The sequence below is a fragment of the Ceratotherium simum genome, chromosome 2, assembly GCF_057802395.1.
Source record: "Ceratotherium simum simum isolate JZ-2026a chromosome 2, ASM5780239v1, whole genome shotgun sequence".
Classification (NCBI taxonomy): Eukaryota; Metazoa; Chordata; class Mammalia; order Perissodactyla; family Rhinocerotidae; genus Ceratotherium; species Ceratotherium simum.
The window spans coordinates 16,629,111-16,640,278 of NC_141901.1; positions in this window are offsets into that span (position 1 = coordinate 16,629,111).

Here is an 11,168-nt window from a genome sequence, read left to right on the forward strand (position 1 = left end):
TGAAAATAACAGAGCGTAACTAGTTGACTACTTAAAAGATGTTTCATAAGGGATGGGTAAGATATGGTAAATTAGCTTTTATATTTTAATTATTTTCAAATGGAATGAATATAATTCTGTTCCAGAACCATGAGAAATATGCCAACTTATTTGTAATTCACTCTGCTTTCTTTGAAAATAATGCTTTGTTTCTTATATAGCTGTCAGAAAAACTGTATCGATGCTTTTCATACATGGCCATGTGAAATACTTGGCAAAGAGAAAATGCATCACAGATTTACCAGAATAACTGAAAAGAAGATATTTATAACTAGGTGACAAATGAAAATTATTTCCACAGAGAACCTGTGGTACAAATTTTATCGTTGAAAAGATTTCTAAAAAGTTATTAAAACATCAGAATTAGAAATAATAAAAGCAGCTGAAAATCAAAATTAGCCTGAAATAAGAATATCAGTTTGAGTGAGAAAAAAGTTGTTCGGTTGTGTAACAGAAACAATTCAAGCATCCTTATGGAGATTTAATGAAGGCTGCTTCTCAAAATTTACATCTGACATTTTCTCTCTTCGTCTGTAAGGACAGAGAAAAGCAGATGGAGAGGAGGACAGGACCAGTGAGGAGGATGGCAGTGTTTTGCCCACAGTCAGCATCAATACAAGTGGCCATGGAACCAATTTTGAAAATTTTTTGTATAAAGAAGGCAAAAAAAAAAAAAAACGTTTTTTGGGGTCTCTATTTACACTGAATTTGTTTCCAACTTTCCAAGAAGGAGAGAAATGAAATATCCTGGAGGCAGCCAGTGTGAATGGGCATGGGGTTTGGGGTCAGATTGCTCAGTTCCACATCCGAAGAATGGATCGTGTAACAGCCTCCCTGTGGATTCTTAAAGGAGTCAAGATGATGTATGTAAAGCACTCAGCACCCAGTAGGTTCTTTTTAAATTACTCCCAGGATTTGTAAGGAGGCTGATTTATCAAGATGATGACTCTGTGCTGAAATAAGCATAATCAAGAAGAGTCAGAGCAGACGCTATAGAGGAGAGTGGATTCTTTTGTCAGAGTGACTCCTCTAGTTCAGGTTGGGACATTCTGAACTTAATTATGCAGGTCTGCAAGTACGCCAGTGAATAGTTGCATGTCAACATTTCAAAGCTTGTTGGCTCCAAGGTATTTCTAGCTTGGAAATTTCCACTAATTCAAGCCTTGCACAAAATGCAGTGTGGGGGTTGGAAACTGGGAAAATTACCTGGCTTACTCCCAAGGTTTTTAATGGCAGCATTCTTCAGTCTCTGTTTCCCAGTCTGACTGGGCCCCAGGAGAAAACGGATGCCTGTTGTGTCATAAGCCTTGCTCTGACTGTCAATTAAAGTTCCCCTCGGAGGGAAGGTAATTCTCCACACATAAACTGAGGCATTCTGGGCCTTGTGAAGCTCAACAGGCCACATCACAGAACTTTCTCGCAAGTGAATTTGTTGAATGAAAGTTATCCTATAATTCCAATACATAGGCCTCAAAGATGGGGACCTCACACATGGAGGTACTTCCTTGGCAGCTGGAGCCAGCATGAAGCATGACATCCAAAAGAGCCAAGGGGTTCCAGCTCCCCAGGGCCAGGCCAGACCAGCCACATTGCACTGGAGACCTGTGAAGACCACAAGTCCCTTCTCCAATACCGTCAGGATTGACGAGTGCCTCCTGAGTCTCAATTATCATTTGATTTGTAGAAACAGCCTTGGTAGGGAATTCAACTTGGAACTGATTCCATTTTTGCCCCTAAAAACCAGAGATATCCTAAAAGAAACTGTTTTAGTCAGTAGAGTCTAAAGTAACTTTAAATAGCAAGTTTAAATTTCCCCCCACTACCCAAGGGATTGGGGCTCACTAATAAAAATGAATTTGGTTTTAAAAATAAAAAGCTATAGGGGCTGGCCCTGTGGTCTAGTGGTTAAGTTTGGTGCATTCTGCTTTGGCAGCCCCGGTTCAGTTCCTGGGCACGGACCTATACCGCTCAGTGGTGGCCATGCTGTGGGGCGACCCACATACAAAATAGAGGAAGATTGGCACAGATGTTAGCTCAGGGACAATCTTCCTCAGCGAAAAAATACATAAAAATTTAGAAAAATAATAAAAAGGTATATTTTTTTACACATCTCAGTTGTATGTATAATATTTGCATCTCTACATATATCAAGTGATCAAGGTAAAAGACATTAAAGGATGACTAGAGTGAAGGTAAAATAATACAGCATAGTTAGTTAAAACGAAAACAAAAGCTGGTACCCTGCATAACGTAAATGCCTTCACAGTAACAAAGTGGACTTCAAATTTGGCTCTGAGCTTCTTTGCAGCCAGAGTAAAAAGAGAAGCACAGTCAGTTACAGGTGTCACATTTTCACAAGATGAAAGAAAAAGAGTTGCTCTGGAGAAGGTTTCCAGACGCCGAAGATGGAGAGACCAGAAGGTGCTGAGTGATGTAGTGGATGAATAACAATACAATGGGCATTTGCTAATTCATTCAACAAATATTTATAGAATGTGCACAAGATGCTCACCAGGCCAGGTGCTGGGGATGAAACCGTGACTAAGACTCAGCGCTGCCCTCATGGACATCACAGTCTAGTTGAGTTTCAGGTAATTGTTTCCTGCAGGTTTGTCAATGTAGACTGGGGGCATAAACCTTAAAAGCAGTTCTGGTGAAAGCGGTTTTATAGGGGGGTCAGATTCATGTCGATTGGGTTTGTAGCTCACTAATAGTCTTGTCTGATATTTAAATTTTTATAGGAACCTCTATAAAACTGAAAAGGAATTTATTCATTTCTTCTTTAAATATTTATTAGCACGTACTTGTGCCAGCTACTATGGGAGACATTGAGAACACAAAGATGAATATCAGACATTGTCAAGGCTTTCTAGAACCTCACATGACAGTGAAGGTAACACACACAGGCAAATAAATCAGAGTGGAACATGGTGGGTGCTGTTACAGGGGTGTGAACTGAGATTTCTGGGGATGTCTGACTCTTCTAGGAGTCAGGGGGGAGTCTTTCAAGGAGGGGTCTACCAAGAGGAAACACTGGAGCTGGTTCCTGAAGGATCAGGAACAACCACAGGAACCATAGAAAACACTTATGCTTACTTTGTCAGGAACTATTCTGAACTCTTTGTGCATATGTGTTGAATTTAATCCCCACAACAGCTCTGTGAAGTAGCTACTATTATCCCCATTTTACAAATGAGTAAACTGAGGCACAGGGAAGTTAAGCAGCAGGCCCTGGGTCACCTCGCTGGTAAGTGACGTCAAGCTACGGAGCCCTCATCCTTTTCATCTCCCCTGGGCGACTTCTCTTGAGACCTCAGAGGAAACTGGGTCTCCTGGCTGCACGCTCTGATGACATTGTGCTTTTCCTTCTTAGAACTTACCATGTTGTGTAATTACATGCTTATCTGTGCCATTATTTATTTAAAGTCTTCTTCTCCCCGTAGACTGTGATCCCCCTTGAGGCGGAAACCGTGTATGCATTTTCTTACCAGTATTTAATCTCTAGTGCAAGAGTTTGGCACCCATAAAGCCCTCACCAGATGTTCTCTGAGTGAGTGGAGCCAGGAAAGGGCCTGGGCTGTATGAAGAATGATGGTAGGAACCAAAGGGGGCAGGGAGGTGGGAGTGGGGTTTGGAGATACTTGGGACAAACCTACAAATCAGGTCATCCATGTGGATGCCTCGTTTCTTGTTGTTTACCCAGGAAGGCAAGCTGTTCACTTTTCTGGGGCGGAGACAAGAAACAGGGAAGGAGGTTGGACAGTGCTGATTTGCATTCTTTGACTGCATTGGCCCACCAGACGTTCCCAGAGCCAGTTTAGGGGCGCAGAACCTGCAGGGACACGTTTTTATATCTTAATAGTCTTTTCCTTCCTCAGTCTCTAGGAGACAGAGGCAGAGAGGACCTCATGCTGAGAGATGGCTTGTGACATGCCTTCCTTTGTTCTCTCCTTTCCCAACCTTTTGGGAAGACCCCTCACAGCTTGGGGTAGGAGGGGGTGGGGAGCGGCTCCCGCCTCTGGCTTTTCTCTTGCTTGTTGCAGGGCTGGCAGAAACAAGCCAGTTCCCGTCCTGTGACACCATGTCACTCTTCATTTGCCTCCTGAGCTTCTGCTGCCTCCCAGTGTCTATTTCCAGGGGGTGATGGCGGCTGAGTCTATGTTTGGTGGGATGTTCTGCTTCTCTTCGGCACATTTGACTCAGTGAGGCTGTGTTAATTAGACAAGTTCAAGAGCCCAGAAACTGGCAACTGGAGTTCCGTGGCCTTTGCTACTTCTGTCCCCCTGAGGCTGCCAGGGATAATGTAGGTGTTTTGGGTTCAGTTTTTCCTGCCGTTTGCATGATGGGGAGCTCAGCTTCTCCCAGGAAGAACTGGCTAAGGAAAGAATTTACTGTATGGTCCTTTGCCTTGAATGTCCCTATTAGTCCTCTGAGTCAAATTAATTTATTTGTTCATTGAGTAGATGTTTATTGAGTACCTCCTAGGTGCATAGGTCTATGATAGCAAGTGCTAAAAAAAGGAAGTAAATAAAGGTCATATGAAAATCATGGGCAGTTGTTGCCAAGGCAGTTGAGAGGACAGGGAGATTGAATATTTTGAGAGTGGTCGGGATAGGCTTTGTAGGGAGGGGGAGTTTGAGTTGGACTCTTAAGGATGGATAGGATTTTGATTTGGGGTGGACTTGGGTGGAGGGGGCCACAGAATGGAATTCCAGGTGGACGTGATTGTGTGAGGAAAGGTCAGAAGAAATATATATTTGGGGTCTGGCAGATGGATGGATATTATTGGAACAAAGGGTTCATGTGGTGGTCGTGGTGATGGGAAGATGAATTTAGAGATGAGGGCTGGGGATAGAGAGTGGGAAAAACTTTGGGTGTTATATGGGGAGCCATAGAAGGTTTTACAGCAGGGATGTAATAGGATAAAACTTGGATTTTAGGAAGCATCTTATAAAAGAAGAATCTCCTGGAGGATAAATTAGGGGGAGAAGAAGTGAAAGCAAGGAGACCAGTTTAATTCAAATCAATAATACTAGCTAACACTTACAGAATGCTTACTGTATACTAGGCATTGTTCTATGCATTTTACATATATTAAATCATTAAATCTTCAAAACAATCCTCTGTATTTGATACTATTATTATCTCTGTGTTATAGCCAGCAAAATGAATGTGCAAGGAGGTTCAGTGACTTGTCCAGGGGCAAGTGAACTGTGGAGCCAGGATTTGTACCCAGGCAGTACGGCTCCAGCATACATACTCTTAATACTACACTTTACATTTTTCTTATATTTATTGCTCCCCATCAATGTGCAAAGAGCTACTAGCAACATATAAATGTAAATAAAATACACATAGTTTTGTTCTTCATCATTTAGTCAAGAGGTTATTATTTTGATAGTTCAGATGATAATTAAGTGTTGAACTATGGTGATGGTAATAGAAAAGAAGAATAATGGACAGAACCTGGTGGTAGACTTGCTGTGGGGTTTGAGAACATTTACAATTTGGAATCTTGGGCTGACCCTTTTTTCAGTTTACTCATTTGTAAAATGGGTATAATAATCATGACAGAGATTTGGCTTCTGGACAAGATGGAATAAAAGGGATCATATTTAACCTACCACTAAACACCAAAAATCAGGCACAACATATGAAATAATGGTTTGCAAGACACTGAACAGCAGTCAAGAAAGGAATCCTTGAGAGATGCGAAACACATGAGGTGAACTCTATTATTGTCCAAGCTTACTGTCTGGAAAGAGTTTCCGGCTACATTGCAGGGAAAGGAAGCCAAGGTAGATCCCAGAAGACTCTCTGAATTGAGGAGACAAAGCTGAGAGTCTGGGGAGACCAAGGCAGTTAGAGTTCTCAGGATAGAGTAACAGAGAAGAGAGAGTCACACAGAGAGAGAACTCCAGAGATTTGTAGAGGATCCGTTTTGAGTATTCAGTTGAGTACTTGTGAGTGCATGTGTGTGAGGAAACCACCCAAGGCTGGGGAAAGAGCCACGAAAGGATTAGAGGTAACAGTGCCCAGTGCTCACACAGGGCCAGAAATAGTGCCTATTCTCAAGAGCCAGACTGGACACCTCAAGATTCAAGGGCATTGGGTAGAATACTTAAAAGAATCTTCTTTGTAGTGGGGAATAATGAACTCTAGATCAAACACTGCTCTGGTTCTGCATGCATAACAAATTTTAAAAGCAAGTCACAAAAGGATTGAACTATTTTCAAGGAATTGCATCCCAGAACAAAACTCACAAACATTTATGGGGAAAAATTTTTCAGCATCCAATTTTTAAAAATTTTTAAAATTTACAATGTCAGCCATCTAATCAAAAATTACCAGGCATGCTAAGAAGCAGGAAAATACAACCTGTAGTGAGATAAATCAATCAACTGAAACTGACCTGGAATTGACCCAGAAGTTAGAATTAGCAGACAAAGACATTAAAAATAGTTCTAACTGCATTCCACATGTTCAAAAAGTTAAGTAGAGACATGGAAGATATAAAAAGGCCAAATCCAACTTCTGAAAATGAGAACTACAACATGTAAGGTGAAAAATACACTGGCTGAGACTAAAGGTAAGTTAGACTTTGCAGAAGGTAGGTTTAGTGAACTTAAAGTCATAGCAATAGAAAATGTTCAAAATGAAACACAGGCAAAGAGAGAATTTTCAGAAAAGAACAAAACATTAGTAAGCTTGTGGGACAGCTTCGAGTGGCCTAATATAAATGTAATTGGAGTCTACGAAGGATAGAAGGGAGAGAAAGGACAGAAAATATATTTGAAGAAATAATGGGTGAAATTGCCAAATGTGATGAAAACTATAAATTCACAAATCCAGGAAGCTCACAAACCCCAAGCACAAATAACCTGAAGAAAGCTATACCAAGGTACATCATAACTGAATTGCTCAAAACCATTGATAAAGAGAAACTCTTAAAAGCAGCCAGAGGAAAAAGATACATTATGGACAGAGGAACAAAGATGAGGATGACAGCAGATTTCTTTTGGAAACAATGCAGATAAAAGGTAGTAGAGCAACATCTGTAAAACATTAAAGGAAAAAAAACCTGTCAACTTAGAATTTTATGTCCAGAGAAAGTATCTTTCAAAAATGAATGAAAAATAAAGACTCTTTTTTTACATACAAAAGCTGAAAGAATTCATCACCAGCAGAACCACACTACAAGAAATGTGAAAGAGAGTTCTTCAGGTAGAAGGAATGTGATACCAGATGGAATTCTGGAACTACACGGAGGAATGAAGAACGCCAGAAATGGTACCTACGTGGATACATATATAAGATTTTTACTTATTATTTAAATCTCTTTCAAAGAAAATGAACTGTTTAAACAAAAGTAATACCAATGTAGTGTGGGGTTCATAATGTATGTAAATGTCAGAAGCATGACAACAAAGATGGGGAGGGGAGAAATGGAAATGTACTACTGTAAGTCTTTTGCACTGTATGTGAGGTGGTATGTTATCACTTGAGGGTAGACTGTCATAAGGTAAATACTTTATAGCACCAAACGCCTATATGAGAAAAGAAAGGTCTCAAATCAATGACGTCAGCTTCCACCTTAAACTGGAAAAAGAAGAGCAAAGTAAACCCAAAGTAACTAGAAAAAATAAATAATAAAGATCAGAGCAGAAATCGATGACATAGAAAACAGAAAAACAGAAAAATTAATGAAATCAAAAGCTGTTTCTTTGAGAAGGTCAATGAAATTGATGAACCTCTGGCTAGACTGATCAGGAAAAAATGAGAGAAGACACAAATTACCAATCTGAGGAATGATAGAGGTGATGTCGCTATAGATTCTATAGCTATTCAAAAGATAATAAGGATAATGTTATGAATAACTGTCTGCCATAAATTTAACAACTTAGATAAAATTGACAAATTCTTTGCAAGCTACAAAGTGCCAAAACTAACTTTAAAAGAAATAGATAACCTTAATAGCTGCATATGTATTTAAAAAATATAATTTTTGGTTACAATCCTTTCCATGAGGACAACTCCATGCCCAGATAACATCACTAGTGAATTCTACCAAATATTTAAATGAGAATTCTATGCAAAATCTTCCAGAAAATTGAAGAGGAAGGAATACTCCCCAACTCATTTTATGAAGTCAGCATTACACTGATATCAAAACCAGACAAAGGCATTAAGAAAAGAAAAGACATTTAAGAAAAGAAAACTACAGACCAATATCCCTCATGGACATAGTTGCAAAAATTCTGAGCAAAATTTTAGCAAACTGAATTCAAACAAGTGGCAAATAAGCACATGAAAATATGCTCAACATCATCAATCATTAGAGAAAGGCAAGTTAAAACCTCAATAAGGCACCATTACATGTCTATTAGAATAGCTAAAATTGGGCCAGCCCCGTGGCTTAGCGGTTACGTGCATGCGCTCCGCTGCTGGCGGCCCGGGTTCAGATCCGGGCGTGCACCGACGCACCGCTTCTCCAGCCATGCTGAGGCCGCGTCCCGCATACAGCAACTAGAAGGATGTGCAGCTATGACATACAAGTATCTACTGGGGCTTTGGGGGAAAAAATAAATAAATAAAATTATAAAAAAAAAAAAGAATAGCTAAAATTAAAAAGACTGATGATATGAAGTGTTGGTGAGAATCTGGAAGAACTAGAACTCTTAAATGCTGAGGGTGGGGATATAAAATGGTACAGTACATTGGAAAACAGTTTAGCATTTTTTAAAAAAGCTGAACATATATCTGCAATTTGGTACAGCCATCCCTCCTGGCCCCCCAGTCATTTACCCAAAAGCAGTGAAAGCCTGTGTCCATACAATGACTTGTACACTAATGTTCACAGAAGCTCTGTTTGTAATAGCCCAAAACTGGAAACAACCCCAATATCCATCCACAGATGAATGGACAACAAACTGGTATATCCATACAGTAGAATATTACTCAGTAATGAAAAGGAACAGACTATTGATACAAGCTACAGCATGGGATGAATCTCAAAATAATTATGCTGAGTGAAATAAACCGTATAAAAATGAGTGTATAACTTATGATTCCATTTATGTAAAATTCTAGGAAACGCACACTAATGTATGTGACAGAAAACAGATCAGTGGTTTCCTGGAGAGGATGGAGAAGTGGGGAGCAGTGAGGGAGGGGTTACCAGGGAGCACAAGGAAACATTATGGATAATGGATATGTTCCTTATCTTGATCTTGGTAATGGTTTCATATTGTATTCAATCCTACTTCAATAAAGCTGTCAAAAATAATAATGACAACCTCAGTGATTAAGAAGATGATGTGTGAAAGCCCTTTATATACTGTACAATGCTACAGAAAGGTTAGTTATTAATTATATATAAGGAATTAGTTAAAGATGACTGTGTGATTATAAGCTTAGGAAATTGGAAGGATGGTGGTAGGAGTAGCAGATATAAGGGAGAAAGGAATAGGAGCTGGTTTGCAAAAGAGAGTGATTTCTGTTTTCCCAAATGTGACACGTAGGTGGGAACACCCAGGAGCTGGTTGGGAATGTGGAAAGGCAGCTGCAGAGAGGTAAGCGGGCACAGAGAGGGGAGTGGAGGCAGGAGAGTGGAGGAGCTATCTGGAAGGACAGCGTGGAGCAAGGGAAGAGTAGAAGTCTGGGAACACTCCCAGCACGTTTATAACAGTAACTGGGGAGGGGGCTGTTTGGGATAGGGCGATTAGAGGTCACCTGGATTGGTGACATTTGAGCTGAGCCAGCCACGTGGACATCAAAAGGAAGAAGGTTCCAGGCTGAGGAACAGCAACTGCTGTTCCCATCTCACTGCCTTGAGATGGGAAAGACCAGGAAGTGTTCTAGGAACTGTTTAGGAGGCCAGTGTGGCAAGAGTTGGTACGGGAGCAGGAAGGTAGCGTTAGACTTGGTTGGGCTCGTAGGCTGTGGTGAGTTTAGATTTTATTTTCAGGGTAATAGGAAGTCATAATGGGTTTTTAGAAAGGTCATTCTGGCTGCAAGTGGACAAGAACTTGTGGAAGAGGCAAGAGTAGAAGGAGAGAGATCAACTAGAAGGTTCTTTCAGTAGTTCAGGTGGGGTGTGATGGTGACTTGGGCTAGAATAGTGACCGTGGAGTGGATGGATTTAAGGTAGAAAGATCAGGGCTTGATAGAAACCAAGGTGCTTGGGAATCTTACCAATGACAAGATCATTGGGCCTTGCAATTTTAGAGTTGGAAGTGGTGTTAGGGATTGCCTAGTAGAACTCTCAACCAATTACCCTATTTCCCACTCTGCTCTGTACAAATACCTTAGCATATAGCAATAATTGATCTTCCAAATTTGTGTGGTCCTTCAAAGCTTCCAACTGTGTTCATATTCAGTGTTTTCTTCAAGGATGTGGCCCCATCCTCCTTTTATCTCAGCTCATTGCCCCAGTGCTCTGCCCCAGCTAATTTGATTATATGTTAATGCTCAGGTGCAGGGAATGGTGGTTCTTTTGTTACAAAGCAGGACTTGGGGAAGGGTAGGGGGCTCAGATGGTGGGACAGAAGCTGGGAGAAGTGACTCCTCTCCAGAGACTGACTCCGGGTGCACAGTCAGCCATCTTGTCTTCAGGGCAAGGCCAGCACAGCTGCCTCCTCTTCTTGGAAGCTCCTCCCCACATCCCAACCTGTTGAAATCAGACTCCGCATTCACGGTCCACATTACATTGTCTTCTGTTCCATGGGGTCTTCCCTGCTTCCCTTACCTGACGTCATCTCGCATTCTTTTGAACCCTCACTTTTGTATTTCTCTTCCAGCATTTATCTCAGCCCAATGTGTTATAATTATTGCCAGCTTTCCCTGAGGTATCATTTCTCTTTCACTTCCTTATGCTCCATAGCCCTTACTGCGTATAGCTCATGCATATAGCATGCGCCTACTGAAGTTCAGATGCGTGCTTCAGACATGGTAGGCACACAGACAAGTTAGAAGGGAACTAAGATTCTCCTCTGAATGTTTATTTTTTATTTTTTTAAATTAAAAAAATTTTTATTGAGATATAATTGACATATAACATTGTATTAGTTTTAGGTGTACAACATAATGATTTGATATACGTATATATTGCAAAATGATTACCACAAGTT